We start from the raw sequence: 25,151 nt of genomic DNA on the forward strand, positions 1-25,151 counted from the left end.
GAAATAACCTGCTCCTTGAGCTATCACAGACTGACTTTTAAGAGTTTGGTGCAAGGAATTTTTTATAAATCTTAAACCAGTATAATATATGAATATCTGTAGTTATGTTTGTACTTTATTCTTGAAATTTATTTTATCCTAATATGAAGAAATTTTGCACAAAGGCAAATGTAGTTTAAAAATCTAATATAAAACAAGAATTACCTTAAAAGCCAGATTCTGATTGGGCCCTGCAGTACAAGAAATAATGAGTTGATTACTTTCATGAACATAATTTCTCGAATGGAAGGTGATAGCTAATGGTGTATATCTTGGGATAGCCTTTGATTCGGCCAGAATTTATGATTGGACTTGTTTTCCACCTGCACAAACAGAATCCTTCGTTATCACTTTGTTTATAGTATTCCGCTTTTGGTAGTGCTTTATGAATGAAAGCAATAATTGCCTTTCTCAAGAAACACCAAGGCCACCAAGTGCGAAAATAATTGATTTTGAAAACTGATCGATTGAGTGAGATGGAAGACTAGACGTGGTAAGTGAGGTAAAAGGGAAACTCTCAGGGTATGCCAAAGGAGAGATGCGTTTGTAAAACTAATCCCTGCTTGATGCGTCATCGGCGAAAAGCAGGTATACGGTTTCACGTTTTCAGTGGACAGTCTCGGTATTATATGGCGCTAGAATATCAAACGTTAGTTACCTGTCTACGAAAATCATCTTTTAACCTTACAAGTAAATGAAAAAATCTACCTGAAAATATTGCGATTATGGCTTTAGCCTGTCGTACCTCATCTCAAAAATTCATTTCTTTTGTGATTTGCTCTACAAACAAGGCAAGAACGGAGAGACTTGTTATGATGGCAAAGGTTTAATTAATCCCCTTAAGAGGTTAGTGCTGTCAGTGCACCTCAGGTGGTGCCTTGTAGGCATTACTAAAGGGTGTTTGCGTGACGTTTCGGAACGTAGCTGCACCCACTTTTAGCATTTTACTTTACCTCCACTCCCGCTTTCTTTCCTCAGTCTTGCTGACCAGGCGCCCTCTAACTATAATTTCTTAGTGCAATTGTGGGGGTTTCCTACAGTTCCACCTTTAGATGCTAGTAGGCTATATACTTCATCTCCTTTATGTTCTGTATCGTTTTATCTTGCGGTCCAACCACTCCAACTGCTACTTTTCACTGTCGTAAGCACTACATGGACGAAAGTGCCGGAGTTATGACTTGACATGCTTCATTTCAGAAACCACAAGGATTCACTTCGTTTGGGTGGAGTTTGGGAAACGCTTAAAAGATGATTTGGTCCAAATCATCGGATTAATTTGTAAACCGAACGCGCCTACGCTGTTCATAAGTAAGCAACATTAACTTACCGCATTACTTGCTAAATCTCATGTTTTCCCTCCCTAATAATGTACTGCAAACAATTTATTATATATCGTGGAGAAACAGTTCATATGGTGGAAGTAAGCGATAAATCATGTTCCCTCACAGCGGAACTGTTACAAAGAAGAGAGAGAGAGAGAGAGAGAGAGAGAGAGAATTTATGTCTAGGAATACTAGAACATGTTCATTAAAAAAAAAAAAAAAACAATAAACCTTGTAGAAACAGAAGACAACAGACAAATGCAGCCTTCATAAACTTTCTTCATACTGTCAGAAACATTATCCAATCAGCGGCTTCGACCGTCTTCGAGTAACACGAGAACGACATGAGTACTGGCGATGCGTGGCTCCCACCTATTTCGCCCAAGAGGGTAGCTCAGTCTCAAAAGTAACTTTGGCAGCTTGTTGAACTATGTTGAACCTTTGTAACCTTTGTCTGGCGTTAGACTTAAGAGTTAATACGTTATCCTTTATACCCTTAAAATATTTTTAAAGAATGAAGTTATTGCAGCTGTCCTGTGTATTATGCGTATGTCTACATATATATTAATTGGGTATATTAAATTCGTAAGAAATAAACGATCATAACTTCATTTTTTAAAGATTTGCCATTTATCCTGCGATTATCCGTTAATTTCCCCATGGTTTACGTTTAGTGAAATCTAAGTATAACCGAAGTTGAAAACCATCAGATATTCGCTAATAATTTGCTTGGTAAATTTTCAAGAGCTGTCGATGAACTTCGGTGAGACATCACCGAAGTTCATCGACAGCACTTGAAAATTTACCAAGCAAATTATCAAAGAATATCCGATAGTTTTTAACTTCGGTTATACCTAGATTTCACTAAACATAAGCAGTGAGAAAATTAACGAATAATCGTAGGATAATTGGCAAATCTTAAAAAAAATTGAAGTTATGATCTAATATACTCAATTAATGTGTAATATGTAGGCACATGCATAATGTACAGTACAGATGCAGTAACTTCATTCGAATATATATATATATATATATATATATATATATATATATATATATATATATATATATATATATATATATATATATATATATATATATACAAACTGTTGAAAATATAGTTCAATTTCACCTCATAAACAAGTAAACAAATACTTGTAATATCACTGAACCACAAGTTAAAAACAATAATGAAATGACACATCAGATTGTCTGAGGTACACTTTCCGATTAAAAATCTCGCACGGCGCAGCAACTCAAAAGCCACCGAAAGATTTGAAGTAAAAAAATCACTTAACTTCACGCACCTGTTTCTGACAGGAGTCTCGGGACGCCTCCTTTGTAAGCGAGTGACAGCGTACAAGTGCTCAGTTCCTGCTTAGAAGCTCCACTGGCCTGCTGACTGAGTTACCTAATACAGTACGGGCCAACGTCCTTTGTACTGTGTTGATATATCTCAGGCCCTAATTACTCGTATGTATGTGTGTGTGCGCTTACGCATGTTTACGTACTATTTAAATACATGAAACTGTAAATAAAAACCCATATGATGCGCGTGTATTTGTGTACATCTTTGTGCATCCATTTTAGAGAGTAAAAATCAAGCAGGCTTTTGATGCAGACCGAAGATCTAAAATAAATATATAGTTTATCTTACGTCACTTTCTTTGACCATTTCATGGAAACATTAAAAATATTGGCAAAATAAGGACGTACAGCAAAAAGCGCATAATGTTTCTATTTCAGTTTTTTGGCTACGTATTTATTAATTTATTTCCTGACATTTTACTGCCCTTTGATGGCCATAAAGTATTCGTGGGAGGTCATACAGTATATTTCAGTTTTTGCTCTGGCAACACAGTTATTAAGATATAAAATAAAATATTCATCAATGTCAGTACCATAACTTTTATCTCAAGGATGGAGGTGAGAGATCGTACATGATTTGCATAAGATAAATTCACTTACCAATTAGTGGAGTTCTCTTTGTGTTGTTTGACCTAATTGCCTCTCCAAAGTTTGAAACCATCAGCTTAGTTTGTAATTTGATGTTTGTCAGGAGTGCTAATTGAATATCATATTCATAGTTTACTGATATTTTCTTCAAAATTTGGACGTCGATCAAAACGAACTCAATCAGTTACAGCTTGATATAAAACGTTACCGACGCGCGTATATAGTTCTTCGAGAAGGTAGACTACGAACCGGAAATGATTCTGAAACGGACTCGAAAACTGGTGGCACTGTGCTGGAACAACATAGCACAAGTGACTAGATCCCGTAGGGGGGAGTGGCGTCAGTGTACAGTACCTCACGGGGTGCGCTGTAGGCATTACTAAAGGTTCTTTGCAGCGTCCCCTCGGTCTCTAGCTGCAACCCCTTTCATTTCTTTTCCTGTACCTCCGTTCATATTCTCGTTCTTCCATCTTGATATCCACCCTCTCTTTAACAGTTATTTCATAGTGCAACTGCGAGGTTTTCCTCCTGTTACATCTTTCAAACCTAACTATGCTCAATTTCCTTTCCAGCGCATAATGACCTCCGAGGTCCCAGTGCTTGGCCTTTGCCTAAACTCTATATTCCATTCCATTCCACAAGTGACTAGAATGCAGTCTGTGAATAATGATTGATACACATTATTCTGTTTGATTATTTTTCTTGAGACAGTAAATGTCCTATTGTGCAGCTCTTGCAGTGTATATCCTTAAGACTGATATTCAACTACAACTCATGATTTTCAAGCATAGAACATACCAATATTAAAATCGTTATGTACGGTACATGAAATTATATTTGATATTATTCTGATCGTTGACTATTCAGCATATTCGACCTCATTTTCGTATCTAACCCAATCATGAATCGGACGAACATGTACCCAGACTTGCCTCGTGCCGCCTCTGACCACAAATCAACCACATGAATCGCATCATCGTGAGCTCTCAGGTCAACTGCGTCTCACCGTGACCACTTCACGAGACTAGAGAAGCCTGGAGAAGGTCGTATAAGAACCGCATAATGCATGCAGTGGAAGAAAACTGTATGAATGCATTTCTGTACGTAAAAGAAAAAAAAAAGAATAAAACTAAAAGGCAAGGGTTAGATATACTCTTCATAGATATTTAATTTTAGCAAAGGCCGTGCTAAATAAAAATGTGCCGTAAATGTCGGATGAGGCTGTCAGCTGAGGTTAACCACAATCACAGATGTTAGGGCAGCGTGTTTACTGTGGTTGCTACTGTTTGGTATTAAGGGGAACGACTTGCAGCCCCAGGATGTACCGATGTCTTGAAGTACATCTTTAATGTGCCCCAAAGGAGAGGAGCGACTAATGAAGGGCCGTCGGTCCCTTGATGTGAGCAAATACCCACTAAATGGATGACGAGTCCCTTCACTGGGGCCAACAGCAGTCAAATCTTCACTCATTTAGGATACCTGGAAAATTATAGCATTCTCTCTGCTCTGCTTGATACAAAAGTCACTGTGTGGCCGCGGGCATGGGTTTTGCGGCCCCACATCCTGTATTTGTTTGCCAAAATCGGGAATGTGTAGATAAACAGGTGTGGTAAAAGGTTAGCGTATGTGAAAGAAGGAATAAGAGTTTTTAGTTACGTGGAAAGAATGGAGGATGGTAGGTTAGTGAAAAATGTACTGTTGGCAGGAGGGGAGATAAGAAAACCCATGAGGGACTGGATAGAAGACGCAGAAGAGGTGTTAGGAAGGATGGGTCCCCACTTCCAGGAAGGATGAGAGTATGTGTATGATGAAGGTTAATGGCCCATCTGTAGTGGACTCGATGCCCTGCTGATGAGCTATTTGCTTAGGTGCATGAAGTAGCAGAGGCAGTGGACGTTTTCTACGCTGGGTGATCATCCACGATTCAGCAGTTGAAGTATAAATGTGGCACTGTTCATTGTCTTACCTTCTCTCGTGAGTCACTCCTCTAACGGCAGACGGCTTTATTCTTGAAAAAATTACATACATAGATATAAGAGAAATATTGGATGGTTTATAAACTAGTGTTACCAAACACATACAAGAGAGAGAGAGAGGAGAATTTGACACGCTTGACATGGGAGGGGAACAGTTTGGTTACATGCTTAAGCGGGTGTTCAGAGTGGTTTGCCTCCTTGCAGTACACTTCTATGGGTTATTGACATTGATGATCATCTCTAGAATGTAATATTCTCAGGAATGTAGAAAGCTTGGACTTCAGGCGATATTTTATTATTTGCGACATCACTGATATGGAAAGAAATTTCCCCACCTATCTCATCAAATGGAGGAAGACGCTTTAAGAGGTTTAATAATTTTCTTTTTAAGTTATCTTACTCCCGAAATTATTCAGTTTCTGAAAGGTTTTCAAAATCAGACTCACCTTGAAGGTAGAAACTCCCACTGGTGACGAAGCACTTGTGAATTTTAATTACCCTTCCGTGCAAGTAATTCCTGGGCCATAGTGAACTGGATATTAAAAGATATTGGTGGCTTAATATTTGTGAATAAAAAAATGTCAGTGTATGTGACAGAAATTCATAATTAGCAACGTGTTACAAACTTAAAAACTTGAATTCGCCAGGCATGTGTAAGCAGAGTCGATATCAGCTTATACTTCTCTTGATGGATTGAAGGTCAAAAGTCACTGTACATCGTTGTTTCTATACCAGGCAGCGGTTCGAATTCTATACTGGTGACGAAGCACTTATCAGTAGTAATTCCCCTTGGGTGTCAGTTATTCCGAAGGTACAGTGAATTGGGTATTAAAGGATATTTCTGAATGTATAAATATATATATATATATATATATATATATATATATATTTATATATATATATATATATATATATATATATATATATATATATATATATATATATATATATATATATATATATATATATATATCAACTCATTTGCCAGAAGAGTGACATAACTAAAAATTGCTGTTTTTCAGCAGAAGCAATTTAAAGTTTAAAACTATACTCTCTATAGTGTATTGGTGACGTGTCATGCCCTATAGCGGTTAGTATTACAAATATAAATAAGACTTTTTACCACAAAATGGAACAAAGAACGGGCTATCTGCTGGTATCAATAACTCAAAAAACATTTTTTGAGTTGTGTCGCTCTTCTGCCAAATGAGCGATATATGTATGTATGTGTATATATATATTAAATAATATAAATATATATATATATATATATATATATATATATATATATATATATATATATATATATATATATACATATATACATATACATATACATATACCTTTATTTCTTTCTAAATACTCGAAATCTTGTGATAGAATTTTAATTTATGAGAGGAAGGGTAAAATAATTTAAATAACAAAATTTTACCAGCCATAGCAGTCAGGAGTGAGACAATTTCTTCGTGGAAAAATACTAATATTTTTTTTATATTACATTAAAGTGTCAGTTAACTCTTTGTCATCTAGATGTGAAATATGAAATGTTTGAGGTATAGAGAGAGAGAGAGAGAGAGAGAGAGAGAGAGAGAGAGAGAGAGAGAGAGAGAGCTGAGGTGGGAACCGCTGGATGCTCAGCCAACGGGAAATGATAATTTAAGGATTTGTAAAATGGGATAACTGTCAGGAAAGAAGAGCAAATGGACAGAATTACCATTGCCTGATATGTAGACCAGCTCATCTAAATTTGCTAACATATGTAACATATGAGTCTGTTTAGTAGGGTCTGCCGAAAGTGCCAAGTGTTAAAGACTTGCCAATCATCAGCCATATATAGTGGAGATATGTTGATATCGATTCTACGTACAGAACTGGAATTCGACAGGAATTTGAACAGCGTCGATAATCAGTTTTTATTTCTCTTGACAGCAGAGTTGTCAAAGTCGACAGTTTATCGGTGTTTCTAAACCGAAGGACCAGATTCGAATCCTAGCCGAAGTCGGTAATTTCTTTGTTCTAGTTATAGGCTACAGTTTATTCTTTTAAGAGAAGGAAATTGTCGATTTTCTTTTACAAATCAGAAAATGGGTAATTCAAGCTTTAAACACTACTTTAGTCATTAATCTACATTTCACATGAACCACAGCAGTCCGTATCTACGCCGTAGAATCAGAGAACTCCATGATTTTTAAGTTAGATCGAGTCTTTTTTTTTTATTCTTCCTGAGTGAATTAGTTACAAGATAATACACTCTGATTAGTTAACCTTGATCTTTGTAGTCTGGAGTTTAAAAATCAAATCTTTAAAAAAATAATTATTGGCAGGCGCACCATCCATGTGTTTAGGGTCCTATGGCATGGTTTTTTTTTTTTTTATTCCTTGTCTTAGGTTCCCCTTCCAGTTACCTGAAATTTTAGATTACATTTGTGTTTGTAAGAGGCCAAGTAAGTAAATTTTCCTAGTTCTTTTAGTTATGCTTGGGTATGTCAGTCATGTTTGGTTTGACAGCTGGGAGAGAGAGGTCACTTTGCATGTGGAATCCGAGGCGAATAAACTTTTTCGTTTTTTAAACGCAGGAGACCGACCCGAAGTGGGCATAACATGTGACTGATTTTTTCAAACTGGAGGCAGTTCACAAAACACAAATCTCTCAGAGGCCGAAATATCCTGTCGTCGTATTTGACTCTGGATCACAATTACATACTAATACATGGATCTCATGGGTTATTAAAGATTGACATATGTGCTGGGTTTACGATAACAGGGGACACTTTCCGCGAAATGACTGACGTGGGAACCACTGCTGAGCTGTAGAAAATTTTAAGGAAAAATCTTGGGTAGCCTTTCCCCATATTCGCCTTAATAAACAGTAAAATTAAAACATGAACAAATAATAAAAAAAAAATATCCAGGTCACGACAAATTTATTACCATTATCTTCGTCATACAAAATCTCATTTTCCAACAGCATTACTTTCATAAAAAAAGAAAAGATTTTATATATGATGAATCTATTTTCTCCATGATTTATAAAAAAAAATACAAATTAATGGAAATGCACCTTTATCGACCAAGTTTATTCTATTCAGACCCGAGACAAATGCTCTGTGTAAGGTAACTTAGAATTTAACCTTTGTAACTCGTTGGATTTAGTGATATTTGACCAATTTCTGCAGTACCACTGTGGTTATTCATCCATCTTGATGTCACCTTGCGTAAACATTCCGAAATCCCAGTCCATGGTGAAGTATGTAACCTACGAGATAGAGTGACAACCAAAGTTACGTTATACTCTGTTAGATAACTTAAAATGAAGGGTACGAAGAGAAGCTCACGAGCAGTGAATATTGCTTCCACAGCATCATCCTGTGAAATGTATCGTAAGTTCCTTAATAACGGGTAGGATAGTAGATGGATTGCGGAGATTCAGAATGCTTTGATCTGAAGATAATGAATGGTATGGTTTAAGCAAATTCTTTAAAAACTTCTTTTAAAGAATCTGAGTGATTTTATCCATGTTTGGTTACCATTTTATACTGGAAGGCTTACCTATCTTGATATTTAGACAGTGAATATGACCAGAATGACCGTATTTTATAATTAAAGCATGGCATTCTGCTTTACATCAAGTATTCACACGGACGAATATGACAAAAATCAAGCAAGGGAGAATATGAAAATTAACCTATTAAAGTTACTTATATAATTAAGTACCTATATGAAGATAAGCTGATGCTTTTTGAGGGAGCCACTACCCATGGAGACAACGTTTTCAGCCAATGTAAACCTGTATAACAACTCCCCCTCGTTGAATTGTAGTATTCACAAAATGTTTATCCAAGCTCTAGTCAGGTAGTATCTGTATTATGGACTGTTAGTAAAAGATTAGAATGCAAGACGTAAAATTAGCATACTGTTTCATGCCTTTTTCAGAATAATAATAATAATAATAATAATAATAATTGTTATTATTATTATTATTATTATTTATTAATTATTATTATTTATTAATTATTATTATTATTATTTATTTATTATTATTATTATTATTATTATTATTATTATTATTATTATTATTATTATTATTATTATTATTATTATGATAGAGAGTAAGGTCCAAACAATGATAAATTCCTAAGACTGCTTGAATAGAACAGAATGCCGGCTTGTGGAATATGAGCAATATGGGACAGAGACTGCATAATGTATATTGCAAAGCTTAGATGAAAATATGTAAATTAATCAGAAGAAAAGATGAAAACATGTACACTCACGCCATATATATATGTATGTATGTAATATGTATATATATTATATATATAACTCGCAAAAGACAAGTAAGGCATCAGGTATATCCTCGTAGTGAATCATGAAACTCATGAAGGGTATACTGTAGAACCAATTTCAGAATATAATGTTATGATTTTAAATAAATAGCATATTTAGAGTTGTTATGTATTCTGTAATTTATCGCATAGAAAACATCAGTGGATAGCATCTTGTGACAAAGTTTCTGTTTACGAAAATGTAAAATAAACTTTTCATGCGTAGTTAATGAACTCATACAAATTAAGCGGTAGGTCAGTTACTGACTCTCTTTTGTTGTTTTTCTTTTATAATAGTGTTATTGAAGAATGAAAGTTAAAATTAATGCCTCTGTTTTCAGTTTAAATATTATTGTTCAAGATTTCTCTTGTTAGGAATTAATCGTTTATATGTTGTCAGTCAAATATCTTATCAGTTTCCGATTATTTCACGACTAAAGGTAATAGTCGAAGCACTCTCAGTAAGAAACATTTGCAGACGTGCAGACAGTATTAATAATTTTGAGAGAGAGAGAGAGAGAGAGAGAGAGAGAGAGAGAGAGAGACCTCAAAAATATCACACAACTTTTGCAGGTCTTGACTTTAACTTGCCTTGGAAGAAGGGATTTATGCAAGCATCATACCTTAAAACTTTTCCGCAAGGTCATTATTAGGGGATTTAAAGTAATTTCTTTCAGGATTTGTCTCATCTCTTGAGTTTGAGCATTTCGAAAAATCCCGTTATAAAACCTTAGCTCTGCCTTTTAGTTTAGTTGTACAGAACTATCACCCTTATTTCCATTTACTAAACACTTGTGAACCTTTTGAAGTGAAAAAAACGAGTGTCCTTCATATCGTTTATAAACATTATACATAATTATATATATAATTATGTATATATGTATGGATATGTATAAATGTATATATATATATATATATATATATATATATATATATATATATATATATATATATATATATATATATATATATATATATATATATATATATATATATATTATATGAATGACATTAAGGAATCTCATATTCTATACACATGCAAACTTGCATGTAACCACACATATATATGTGTGTGTGAGTGCAATTAAGTATGCATATATATATATATATATATATATATATATATATATATATATATATATATATATATATATATATTTGTAACTAAATATTTCACGTGCTATGTGAATATAAATGTAATCGGCACTTAAAGGAGGGAATAATTTCCAGATTCAAGGGGTTTGAACTCATCCGAAATGCATAAGCGTTACAAGGTCACGGCACTTCACACGACACCACAGCAGAAAACCTTCACCCACTTAAATGTCAGTGTCATGCATGTACCTCTACCCACAGTCGGCTTCATTTATGACCGATAGATATGGATGATAAAGTAACTGTCAGATACTTGAGAAAATAAGCTTTAGTTTTCAGAAAGCTTTCAGTGAAAGAATGAGTAAGACCTACAGGGTTGTTCTTACTGCTGAGTGATGGAAACTTTTCTCCAGTGGCATGGTCGGCAATGTTGTGGGCTTGTATTTCTTATGCACCTTTTATGCGAGTTCAAACAGCATGAGGGCTGAAACGTATTCTCTCATTCAGTTAGCAGGTACATTTCAGTGATTCTCAAACTGGGTGCCGTGGCACCCTGGGGTGCCACAGACAGTGCCTGTGAGTGCCGCAATATTGTCATGAATTTTGTCTTGGCTAGATCGTCTGAATGAACATTTGTAAAAAAAAAAAAAGTTTACAGAAGACTTCATATAATTATTATCAGTGTGTCTACTCTAATTATGTTTATCTAATTCTTCTGATATGCTCTTTGTTTATACAGTATATTTCTGTATGTATGGTGTGCTGATTTTGGTGTGAGTATGAATAATAACTTTATTCCTAATCAAGAAGTTAATTCATGCGATATGGTGGGATGGCGAGGAAGGGTTGCCACGGTAATGATTACATTAGTTAGGGTGCCATCACTATAAAAAGATTGAGAACCACTGCTATAAATAGACATATATATATATATATATATATATATATATATATATATATATATATATATATATATATATATATATATATATATATATATATATATATATTTATATATGAATGTATGTATATATGCTTAAATTCACAGTGACTCATGATTTACATATGCAGATGTACGACAGGGAAAATGAGTATAAATTCTGATCGGTATCGTCTTTCCCAGTTGTGCTACGATATCTCCAAAGGACATCGGCATCATTTGTATAAGTGCATATATGTATATACTGCATGTATACAGTATATACATATATTCATGTACTTATACATATGTGTGTATATATTATAATATATATATATATTATATATATATATATATATATATATATATATATATATATATATATATATATATATATATATATATATATACCAGAAAAAGAAAAACAAACATCATCATAAAATTCTTACATAAAACAATTTCAGCATTAAACAACGAATATGGTGCTTCCTTACAATGAAACAAAAGTACATAAGTTAGGAAAAGTCAATTTCTTATCGCTGTAATTCAAAGCTAAAAAGCTTTGGAGAGGAAAATATCGTTTTCAGTGGACTTAATAATATCTCAGTTAAAGGATGAAACATGAAACGGAGAGGTAATTGAAAAGATACTGTACTGATAATTTTTTAATCAAGGCTTTTAGGAAGCTAACTTCAACGGTATCTTTGGAATACTTAAGAGTTGAAATTATTTCTTTTCCTCTACCGATTAACTACGGCACTAATACCGTGTCCATGAATGCTCAGAATAGTAAAAATATTCTCTGTAAGGTAGGGAACTGAGTAGTTGTAGATCAAATAGGATGCCTAGGCAATTGGCGAAACCTTAAAAAGCGATGCGGGTGTGGGGTTGGGGGTGGGGGGTGGAGATTGAATTCCTTTGGATTTTTCCTCGCATGAGCCTAGTTTATCGACTCTCCCTCTTCATCATGTCAGAGTCGTAGCATCAGAAAATGACAAAGACAAAAAACTGGGACGCCCTAAACGTAGGAACACCCCCTATCATTAATGAGGGCGTAGCATTAAAGAAATTACATTGGACGTTGTTGTCCAAATGTATGCATCTTTAGAATAAAATTCGTTTTAATATAATTATTATAAGAAAAATTTTCCTCTCACACTGAAAACCAAAGTTTTAGGAGAGCGTAGAGTTAAAAAACGAACATGAGTGCGCTTGTTGTAACGTAGCATTGTACCTGTATGTTATACGTATATTCTTGATTATAGCAACGAAACTTCGGTGGTCTGTATTACATGTGGAAATTGTCGGTCTGCAGCGAGAGAATATGGCTAGGTAAAATTCTTTCGTGATAGGCATCTGATATAGAATGTCAGTCCTAGTAACGTCAGTGCTATTGATTAGCTTTTGAGCTCTGCGGATTTTCATATCGACGTTGATGACCACTGAAAATATGATGTTAGTTTGCAATACAAGATAACTCAATCTTTAACCAGAGTGACAAGGAACCTGTTGAAAATTTATATCGCTTTGGGGTGTGAAGAGAGTGTATAAAAGCTGATAATCCCGAATGAAAATATGAAAATATGGTAATCTCTCCCCCCAAAAGAGGCTGTTAATTCAAGACATCCGAAATAACAATCGATTTCAAACTTTTTCATTCCATCAGTTACCTGTGAGAGAGAGAGAGAGAGAGAGAGAGAGAGAGAGAGAGAGAGAGAGAGAGAGAGAGAGAGAGAGGCGTATATATACTGTAACTATGCCACCAAAACACGTTTTCAGAAAAAACGATATACATTTTCTTCTGCTCATTTAACAATTATGATAGCGTTTCTTGATATTTGATTTCCATCCGATGTCTACGAAATGTAGGTTCATAAGGACGAACCTCCTTTTCAACGCCTCTCGTCTTTCTGCCAACATGACGTAACTATGTATGGAAGGTAGGGTGATTGCCATCCTCATTATGGTGTCAAGTTTCCTCCGAATGGCTAAGAATGACTCACCTAGTCGTTTTCTCATCTTCTACAAGTTTGTTTATTTATGTTTAGCTCTGATCTCGCGACCATAATATATATCACGTTCTGGTTTAGGGAAAAATACGTTTGGATTTGAGCTGAACGTTGAACTTTTGCTTACAACTACGGTTAAAACTAAGGGAAAGTTTTTCCCTGTTAAATTTCCTGACAGAAATAATCATATCATTATTTTGCAATTAAGGCACAAGTTTTGCTTCCTTTCTTCCACAGTCCACATTAACATTCATTGCTCGATCTGTCTTATTTGAGAAATAAATCACTATACAATTGAGATAGGCGGTATCAGTTAAACACTGGAGACACGTGATATTTGATGTTTTATTGAAGTAAAAAAAAAATATATATGGAATATGGGTGTTACTTCAAAATTATTCTGGGTTTTTTACATAATGAATTTCATATCTCGATTTTCCAAAGCAATTAACAGTAATTGTTGGTAAAGCCTCTTTAAAGCTGTTATAAGGAGTATTTGTACAGAGTGTGCAGAAAGTTTGTGACGATTATTTTGCAAGTTTTTTCTTTTATCCTATCTATTTGTACAGAGTGTGCAGAAAGTTTGTGACGATTGATTTTGCAAGTTTTTTCTTTTATCCTATCTATTATTTATAAGATTTTCAGCTTGATATCAGTTACTAATCGTCTTTTGGAACCAGTGAATTCTTATATTACACCGCAATTTCTCTTTCTTCCCAACATTATTAGTGCACTTGATTTGATTTTTAAGTCAGCAAGTTGTGTTTTAACTCAAACTGACGACGAAAAATTAGACCTTACTTTAGCTGGATGTTTGTCAATTTTGGGGTTCAGCAATGTAACCTTAACTGATATTAGAAAGTTAATCTGATTCTGTATGATGTCTTCATTTTCTGTTATCTTTTCATATGCATTACTTTAATTATTTATGTAACATTTTCAAGTAATACAATTCGTAAAGAAATAATTCTTTCCTGCCTTATCAACAACTGAAATTACATACTTCTCTTGCAGTCTAACGAGTTTTCGAGCGGCTGTTTCATCCCTGGATACAGTCTGAAGTGGCCTACTGTATGGATTACTTTGTTTCGGAGCATTTACTTTCACATTATTGCCTTCAATGATCTTACTTTTACTTTTACCGAATATAGCTGTTGGCAAGCCTAGTTTTTACACTGCTTGTTGATTAAATTTCACAAACTATAACAATGACTGTTTTTTTAATGCTACGCAAATTTATTGTTTTGGTTTTCTATAGTTAGGCTCTGACTGCAATCTAAGGATATATATACGAGTATATATGTATATGTATGTATATATATATATATATATATATATATATATATATATATATATATATATATATATATATGAAATATCTAAATAGAAATAGTCAGTATTTGCTTTTTCTAAAAGAAGAAATTTAAACCAGTGATGACCATTCATGATGCGGCAATACAGTAGTAATAGTTGAATAACTTCAAAGCTCACAAGACTTGTGAAATCATACAAAATTAAAGACTAATAACTTCCCCAATAAATTTTTTTATTTTGAGCGACCATTTGTGCAAGGTTTTTTTTTTTTTTTTTTTTTACCGATTCCCGGTAAGTACTGAAGGTCCTATACTCTCCCAGCCTCAGTATTTGTCTCGCATATATAAACAGCAGTTTCTACGAGGATGTCTTTCGTCGTAATTTGTAATATTTTCATGAAGCTATGGAAATATTAAAAATTACGACGAAAGGCATCCTCGTAGAAACTGTTGTTTATATATATATATATATATATATATATATATATATATATATATATATATATATATATATATATATATATATATATATATATATATATATATATATATATATCTGTATATGCGCCTGTGTGTTAGTGTATGATTATGTTTTTGTGTCTGTAATGGAGCTATGGAAATATTACAAATTACGACGAAAAACATCCTCGTAGAAACTGCTGTTTATACATGTAAGACAAATATTGAGGCTGGGAGCGTATAGGACCTTTAATACTTACCGGGAATCGGTAAAAAAAAAAAAAAAAAAAAAAACCTTGCACAAATGGTCGCTCAAAATAAACAAATTTATTGGGGAACTTATTAGTCTTTAATTTTGTATGGTTTCACAAGTCTTGAGAGCTTTAAAGTTATCCAACTATTACTATTGTATTGCTGCATCATGAATCGTCATCACTGGTTTAAATTTCTTCTTTTAGAAAAACGAAATACTGACTATTTCTAGCTTTCAAATTTGTCGATATATGGCCCACAAAAAGTGGGATGGTTAGAACTCTTTTCGGTTGCTTTTATTTATGAAGATTGGAAGTGTTTTGTCGCGAACATCTTTTCCTCGTTTCTTCTCACCCCTTCGAGAAACTGGCATCTTCAGTACTATAGGGAGAATAAATACGACAAAATTAAGTCTCTCATGTCAAAGTTCCCTAGTCATATAATTGTTCTTTAGTAAAATACGAAGTTATTCATTCTGTAAATCATACTATTGATGATTAAATTCATCTGAAGGATGACCTTAGTTATTTTTTTTCTTTAATAACTACTATTTAGAAAATATGTGATTCCTAAAGAGAGAGAGAGAGAGAGAGAGTGAGAAAGAGAGAGAGAGAGAGAGAGAGAGAGAGAGAGAGAGAGAGAGAGAGAAAGGCAAATAGGGTTGCGTTGGCTGTAGCTGGGCAGGACGGAGGTGTGTGGCAACCATGTTGTTTCTCTTTTGCTCTTGCTCTTTGCAGCTGCAATTCCAATCAAAATAAACAGCGAGAACGGGAACTCTGTGACAGAACCATTTCCATAGACTACTTCTACGACTACTATACTACTTACTATTTCCTTCACATCTGTTTATCTTGACAACTCGACTCACTCCATCCAGCCTGGCTTGTTTGTTTGTCGTCGAGTCAGTCAGTCAGGGAGGAAGGTGACTGGGAACGCACGCGTCGTTCTCAAAATCACGTCATAATACTCAGCTGACGGACCCAACAACAGCGTGCCATAAGCGAAGATCTTGCACGGTTTCAGCGTGCGAGTTCGTCGGTGCCAATTCCTCTTTTACTCTAAATAACGCCTTTTTCTCTCTCATTTCCGTGACTCCTTGATTTTGTGATAACGGTTATTTGTCACTCGATATCGTCTACAGCAGTTATCCACTGAAACGTTCGATCACTTCGTTGTCATTTCAGTAATTAATTTCTGGATTGAAGCTTTGCCATCAACGTTGTTTATGAAGAGCTGTTCGTCATGGCTGGGAGATCTTGAGGACGAGGACCGAGGCCAAGGTGACTGGGATTCATTTTTTTTTTCCTATGCATGTGAGTTTGTTTACTACTGTATGTATGTTTGTTACTTTTTTATTGCTCCTTTGTGTGTGTGTGGCAGAGAGAGAGAGAGAGAGAGAGAGAAAGAGAGAGAGAGGGAGAGAGGATGCCGTTATAGGGTATTCACATTTTATAGGAGTTTATTTTGTAAGAAGAATGAATGTCTTCCTTCGATATGATTATTGATTTTTATGGTGAGAGAGCGAAAGTGAAAGCACGCACGACTGTCGTCTTTAGTACCTGAAAATGTTACACATACACACACACACACACACACACACATATATATATATATATATATATATATATATATATATATATATATATATATATATATATATATATATATATATATATATATATTATAGGTAGATAGATAGATAGATAGATATTTATCTATTTATTTATTTATTTGCATGTGTGCATAATTATTGAACCACCGTCTCGTAATCAAGATCCTACCATTGATTGAAAAGCGGCAGGGTCGAATGTTGAGGAACGTAAAGAATTTCACATTCTGAAAGTGAAAGTGAAATATCCAAACAGGTTGACGCTTGAATCTGTGACTTCCAAAGTATCCGTGAGGCTTTGACGTCTGAAGTACGTAACTAGAACTATAGAGGTCCCTGAAAGCAATGTCCAAAATATTATATGTAAATTAAAAAGAAGAAAGTATCCTACAGGAAAGTTGAACTGGATCCACGTTAAAATTAAGAAGTCTTTGCATTTATTAAACGGATTGCTTTGATTCTTTCTCTTTGAAAAAGGTTAGTAAGTGAGTCTAACAATATATAATAATAAACTTACTCCATATAATGACATATTTCTTTGTATACAACCATCAGAGGCATTCTTAGGCAGGGTTCCCTTTCCAAATTCTCAATCACGATATCTCGCTGGTAATTAGTAGCACATATCTCCTGCTTTTAATTGAAGAGTAGAAGCTGCTGAGTATGTACTTCTGTGGATTGATAAACATTTTCCGAATATAGTTTGTTTTTAAATTGCCGATAATATGCTGGAATAAATTTCGGAATACAAGAAGAAACAGATAACTTGAACCAAATAAAAACTGACGATAAGAATGAGGAGAAAATTTCTCCTATTTAATAGGGAAGAAATTTCTTAGAATACTGAAAGGAATGAATTTGTCTGCTTCAGCAAGAATGAAAAAAGAGGATCTCGGAATAGAAAAATCTGGCAAGTGTAAATTGTTATGAAAACGGGGGGCATGAAAAAACATAATTTCAATACCTCTTTTACTCTAAATAACGCCCTTTCCTCTCCCACTGATATTACATAATGATTTTGTTATAACTGTTAATTATGATACGACCTCGTCTACAGAAGTTTTCCACTGATACGTTCTATTGTCATTTCAATAATTAATTTCAGCAAGAATTGAAAAAGAGGAATTGAAATTATGTTTCTTCATGTCTCCATTTGTCCTTAGAATTTGCACGTGTAAGACAGAAATGAGAGAGAGCAAACTGCAATGTTCAGAGTAAAAGGGTAATCGAAATTAGGTTCCTTCATGTCCCATGTTGTCCTAACAATTTAAACTTGTAAGATTTTACTTTTCCAAAATTATCCTCTATCCATTCTTGCTGAAATTAATGACTGAAACGGTAATGATGTAGTCGAGTGTTTCAGTGGAAAACTTCTGTAGACGATGTCGTATTATAAATAACACTTATAATAACAAAATTAAAATGCAATACCAGTGAGAGAGAAAAAGGGTTAAGCTAGAGTAAAAGAGGAATTTAAATTGTATACAGGAATATGAGAGAGCATAGGTAAGAATGTAATCAAAAGAAAGAATCAGTAATTTGCCTTGGTAAGTTGGTAAAATCGATTGTTTACAGTATTTCATCACATGAAATAAATTTCTAAAAGAACAAAAAAGTAAAAACATCGACGACATAAAATGCAGAAAACAAACCTTACCTTCTGCTAAAATGTTAATTTTATGATTTCCTTCATTATAACCATCCCCTTGACTGGTGTTACTAGATTGTAAATGTATCTTGCCCTGACATATCGGTTTTACAATATATATTGTTTATTGCTATGAGAGAATTTTCCTTTGTATGTGTAGTTTGAAAAGTTTCATGTCTGAGAATGTCCAATTTCATGCATATTATATGTCTTTTCTCTGTTACAGTTTGATTCACCCCATTTTAACTGAGACATGAGTCCACCTTGTTATATTGCCGAATCACTAATGGAGGATCTTCCAACAAGTGAAAAACTGAGCGTTAAATTTGTTGTCACTTTCATTTTTTCGCGATATTCACAGCACATAGCGAAGAGCTTATGAAGCATTTTAATGCATTTGTTAGCTAGTTTCAGTACAACATGCATACCCTATGAATTTGGGAAGAAAATATGTACAAATGTTTTGTAGTCTTATACTGGCGAGCCTAGCTCTTTCTGCGGTTGAGGAATAAATTGTATTAATTGTATCTCTTTCTTAGAGGGTTCTATTCTATCTTACCAAGCCATCAGCTACACGATCTACGATTTGATTAGTCGTTGAACAAAAGGAGATATAAAGTTTGAATTCAAATTGTATTCGATCTTAGAACTGGCGACTGGTAAACGTATCGTGGAGGACGTCGATGAGCTACACGTAGGGAGGTTCAACCGAGAAGCACTCGACGCTATTTTATTTTAAATGGTATCTGACCGTGACGCTGAAACCACGATATGTTAGGACTGGAGAAAGCCCTATAACAACGCGCGGGTTTATATTTTGAGTCAACACACGGTTAATCACAGCGATAACTTGTTAGTTGGAACGACCTAATTGTGCATACGAGCCCAAAAGAATTGCAGTCTTGTGTTCTGATAAGAACATGCTACCAAAGTCCGGTAAGAAAAAATTTAATAAGAATAATTATTTTCCTAAATACTATATTCGTAAATACATATAGCTGTAACCAAATTAAATTCCAAATGTTTCCGAAATTAGTTAATCGTTCGTACCCGTTTTCACAGGGCCACTAAGCTCGAACGGAACGATTTCAAAAACTCGAGCGATTTTGAATAAGGTAAGGAGGCGAATTTAATTATCTCTATGCACAATTTAAGAATCATGCACGTCCAGACAACCTAGTCCAGGGACTAATCCAACCGCTAGTCACTGGGGGTTCCTCCGTCTAAATAAGGATGTATAGACTGTGTTAGGTTATGTTAGGTTAGTTACGGATAAGCTAGAATTCTTGGTAATCAGGGAAAGCCATGGTCAGAGAACTTCTTCAGACAGTATTAACCCATCATTCGCACGTATTCGGAAATGCTTCGAAATTTCCGTGTGATACCAGTTTATATAAATCCATAAATTCTAAGTTGCCAACCGCTATAATTTTTTTTATACTAACTATAGTTTAAGAACTCAGGAAACATGAACTTAGGTTTCCAACCTGTTTCTTAAATCGTACTTTTATTTCTCTTTCTGTTGACCCTCCCAATATCTTAATAAACGCTCAGCTTCTCTTCTTTATACATTTAGCATGGCTTTGTTTGTGTGCCCCTCTTCCCCTGTGGCGCTCTGGACAAAAGAAGAATAAAATTATCTGTTAGGCAGCTTTTATTCTATTTTAATTTGTGTAAATAGTTAAATTTTCATGGTTCCCACTTCTTCCATATTTTGTTGTTCATGTAGGGTGTTTTAACAGTTATTTCTCTCTTTGTCTTTCATTAGCTCCTCTCACTCCCATTCACGCTTTCCATGCGAATATACGTTTTGACTTACAAATTCTCTCAGTTGCTAGTTAGGATGCTGTAGTGCCTCTCAGGTTAAACTGTGGTCTCTTATTTGCTTTAGTTCAGTAAATGACAATAGATTTTCTGCATAGTCCTCTTCAGTAATGCACAGATCACACCCACTCATTCTTGTATATTCTCAGGAAGTTACGCTTCAGGTCCTGCATAATGAGTCTGGCTTTCATTATGATAACTGCATGTTTTGCTCAGAGTTCTATTTGAATCCTTTTATAGGCCCCATTTTCTTTATTTCCTTCTTCCCAGCTTGGAAGGAATCTTCTGTAATATAAATTTTCTTTTTTATCTTCTCTTACAGTTGTGTTTCGGAATAGTTTATGAATTTCTCGGTCTGGATGAATTTTATAGTGCAATACATTTTTGTGCTTTACTTTAGCACTTCCTGTAGCGAACTTTGATTCTCTCAATTCTTTCCTTAAATTTTTCTACTCTTGAGTTTACAGAGGATAAATTATTAGCTAATATTAAAAGATACAGTTGATTCTTTTCTTATATTTGAGGTCTTATGCTTAATGGCCTCTGATGACATGCGTAGTTCTATTGTATCATCCCTTTGTCTAGAAAAATAATAGCATATAAGCCCTTACTATGGCTGGGAGCCAAACAATAATAAGTGTACAAGTTTTCATGTGATTTGAGTGAAAAATACTTTTCAAAACGTAGGTTAAAGATAATTTTGCACCACCGCTCAGCAAACACTAAAGAGCACTTAATTTGACTTTAGATTCTGGCAGTGCTGGCCTTATAACTGAATCTGATTTGAAAATATATGAGTTGCATAGTTACTTAACAGGAGGTAAAACTAAGTAAGGGCAACATTTTTATGACATTTTGTCTTGTGGTGACCAGTGTTGACCCGCAATAGATATCAGTGCGCAGATGATAGTGATACCTTCGTTTTCGAGTGACCTTACGTCACAAAACACTTGCAATGATATTCAGACTTATATTTCTCATATAGCATAAATTGCGTCCTATATTTGACGAGGGATTCTGTATTCAAAGCTTAAATTCTACCAAGCTGTGAATTCCAGATTAATGACAAGGTTTTCATCATCCACGAATTTAGAATTAAGATAAACATATGACAATTTGCCACATCAGGATGTACTAGTCGCTGAAGTGATGAAGTCTGGCTCATGGACCGATAACCTACCTTAAAAGTTTTGTCCATGGTCAGTTGTTGTGTTAGATTTTCCATGTATTAGCCTCTTTTTTTTCTTGTATGATTTCACAGTTGTTATTTGGCCTACCTGATGGTCTTATATGTTTTTCTTTTGTCTTTTTCCCTTATCACTTCTTACCACTGCTGACTCTCTTGACTTATTATTGGAAGTAAATTCTTTAGTTACGCCAGGTTGTAGTAATTGCTGATTGGAGTTTCCATTCGTTCATTTCTTCTGTTGAAGAACATGGAGTCGCTTCTTAAGAGTGATACAAAATTCTGCTTATTATATTCACACTGTCTTACACTATTCCAAATAGTTGAGACCCATATGGCGTTCCTTGTCTTACATTCTTGTTTTTCCTTGGTTTCTGTTATTTCAACATGGAAGTCACCACAGTTTTGCCATTTTTATTAATTTTCCGTAGTAGAATCCTTTCCATATTTGCTTCTTATTGTCTTCAAGGTCAGCTTTGGCGAGTCATATACATCTTCTTCAGAGGTCATGTAAGGCATTTAGAGTTAGAAAGTGATGAACCGTTGATCTTCTTTCTACATCCCCCCACTAAAATCTACGTATTTGTTATGCAGTTTCTCTTGCACCATTTCTCTTCTTACTTTTTAAAAACATACTAAACTTGTGCTGCTCGTCAGAAACATCCATCTTCGGTTCACCACCTTAACTTTGATTCCATTTAATGATTCAGAGATAAGGTCTTTATTTCAACCCATTCTGTTGGTTTGCTTAACTCGCTTTCTATTTCCCCAAGGGAGGAATGCTAGACTTGACGCCATATCTTTTTATCGTGTTTTTACTCGTGAATCATTTGTTCCTTGTCTGTTTTTTGTTTATTCTTTAGATTTCCTAAGTTTTCTATATCTCAGACAGTTGGCCTTTGAATAATTTCCACTTGGACAATTAAGGGTTATATGTTGATGCTAAAGGAGTTAATATCCTCTACTAATCTTGCTACACCATTTTTGGGACCATCCAGAATGAGCAATTATTCATAGAATTTCTTATATTTTCATTCAATTTCTTCAACATCTTTCCCTTTCAGTTCTACTGTTTATTACATTTACTAGCCTTTTTTTTCAGAAAATCGCAGGAGCCCGAGATATTTACTCCCCTTTATATTTTAAGTCCTTTATTTTCTTGAATAATTTATTCATTTATGAATATTTTTGCACCTGCATTAGTTTCCTCTGTGCTGTTGTCTCCTTTCCTTTCAAAGTTTTTGAAATTTCATTTGCTTCTTTACCACTTTTCACTACTTTTCTGCTACTTGTCCTCGATATGTTTTTAGTGCAAAAGTGGCTGTCTGTTGTGAAGGGCTAGTTGTGAAATTGTGCATGTCATAGTGATGAACAAGTCGACCTGCAGAATTTTTTTTTTTTACGGTCAAACGAAAGGTTATTCAAAATTCCAAGGAAACAACCACGCTCTTAAAATTTATAGCGACGCAGAAAGTATAAGATACGTTAAAGGGGGTTCATTGCTTGGTCATGTTGGACGCTGCAACTCAGGTTGCATTTGGTTAAGGGAAGTTAAAACTTATCACGTACTGTAAGCAATCCTTGCATAAATTTTGTTAACGCTAAGGGGGCCAAGTTTGTTTGAATTACAAAATTCGGGTAGGAAGTGACGGCCCAAGTAAGTTAGAAAAGGGATGGATAATTTGGTTGTATCCCTGTGATTACCATTGCCACATTTTTCACTGTTGTCACCTCCTCCCCAAACCTGATAGATCTGGAGTCAAGAGAAACTTAAAAACGAGTGTTTTCATATTTAAAAACACTTAAAACATAAAGTAAGTAGGATGAAAATATTTGGTTCCTGCGTCGGGAAAAGATGCAGAGGAAGAAGTGGATATAAATAACATGTATAAGTTACCATTGTAATATTTACGTTTTCTCTTACGATATTACCCGTTTTCTATGTTTGACGCTCGTCCTTTAACAGGAACTTAAAAGCTTAAGTGCTTCGGATTCAATGGTACTACTTCCGACCTGGACCGTATTTGACAAAATCGTTATGGTTGAAATTATTTTTTGACCGTAATCAATGAATGCTCACCATAATTATACAGAAAATACGACTAAAAATATTTCATAACGTATTAGGTTAATTTGCCCACAAGACGGAATGCAAGAGCCCGAAGTATAATCGACAATTGCAGTATTTTTTTCTTTATAGAATGTAGGGTAGAGGGCAAATTATTAATTAGCGAGGCATTGACAAGTTAACGAACTAAGGTTTGGAATATTTCGTAATCCCGGCTGATTATTTACACTGCTCCGACATTATATCTAGCCATCGCCCTTCAGAAATATTGCACAATCAGTATTTGTCCACCACTTCTAATAATGTTATGATTGTTTAAGCCAGTTAAGAGAAGCTTCATGAATTGTTCCTTGTCCAAACTAGGAATTTTTCAAGGGATCAGCCATATAATCTGGTAATATTTCATGGATTATCAGATACAGCAACATTCTATGAATCGAGAATAGTGTGACGATAACGAAAAATTTGGAAAATATTACGTGTTTTATCACTTACTAGAGGTCATATTCTGTAGTTAAAGAAACAATCAGATATGTTTATATGTATATTCAAGATTATATATATTTATATGTATATATATATGTATATATATTCACAAAGATATATAGATATAGGCTACAGGTATATATATATATATATATATATATATATATATATATATATATATATAAAATATATATATATATATATATATATATATATATATATATATATATATATATATATATATATATATATATATATATATATACACATTAACTTTATCACATACACAATTGTTCTGTGCATTAGTAGAATTACTAAAAGGACCTCATTCAAACTGGATGGTATCTAACGGAGTTTTTTATTCAGAAAAAGTTACAAGCTTTCTTGGACAAACAGTCCACATTATCAAGTATCCGTACGGATACTTGATAATGTGGACTGTTTGTCCAAGAAAGCTTGTAACTTTTCTGAATAAAAACTCCATTAGATGTATCTAACAGGTTTTTATTCAGAAAAAGTTACAAGCTTTCTTGGACAAACAGTCCACATTATCAAGTATCCGTACGGATACTTGATAATGTGGACTGTTTGTCCAAGAAAGCTTGTAACTTTTTCTGAAAAAACTCCGTTAGATACCATCCAGTTTGAATGAGGTCTTTTAGTAA

General features: G+C 34.3%; 1 protein-coding gene across 1 annotated transcript in view; it reads right to left on the reverse strand.

The window, feature by feature from the left end:
- Window positions 1-2,729, reverse strand: part of LOC136840953 (solute carrier family 23 member 2-like) — a 22,008-nt gene extending 19,279 nt beyond the window's left edge. Inside the window, exon 1 of the mRNA XM_067107936.1 lies at window positions 2,669-2,729. The gene's annotated coding sequence lies outside the window, so the exon portion shown is untranslated. The remainder of the gene's footprint in view (window positions 1-2,668) is intronic.
- Window positions 2,730-25,151: the final 22,422 nt, after the last annotated feature.

Source organism: Macrobrachium rosenbergii, chromosome 8 (assembly GCF_040412425.1).
Source record: "Macrobrachium rosenbergii isolate ZJJX-2024 chromosome 8, ASM4041242v1, whole genome shotgun sequence".
NCBI classification, from domain to species: Eukaryota; Metazoa; Arthropoda; class Malacostraca; order Decapoda; family Palaemonidae; genus Macrobrachium; species Macrobrachium rosenbergii.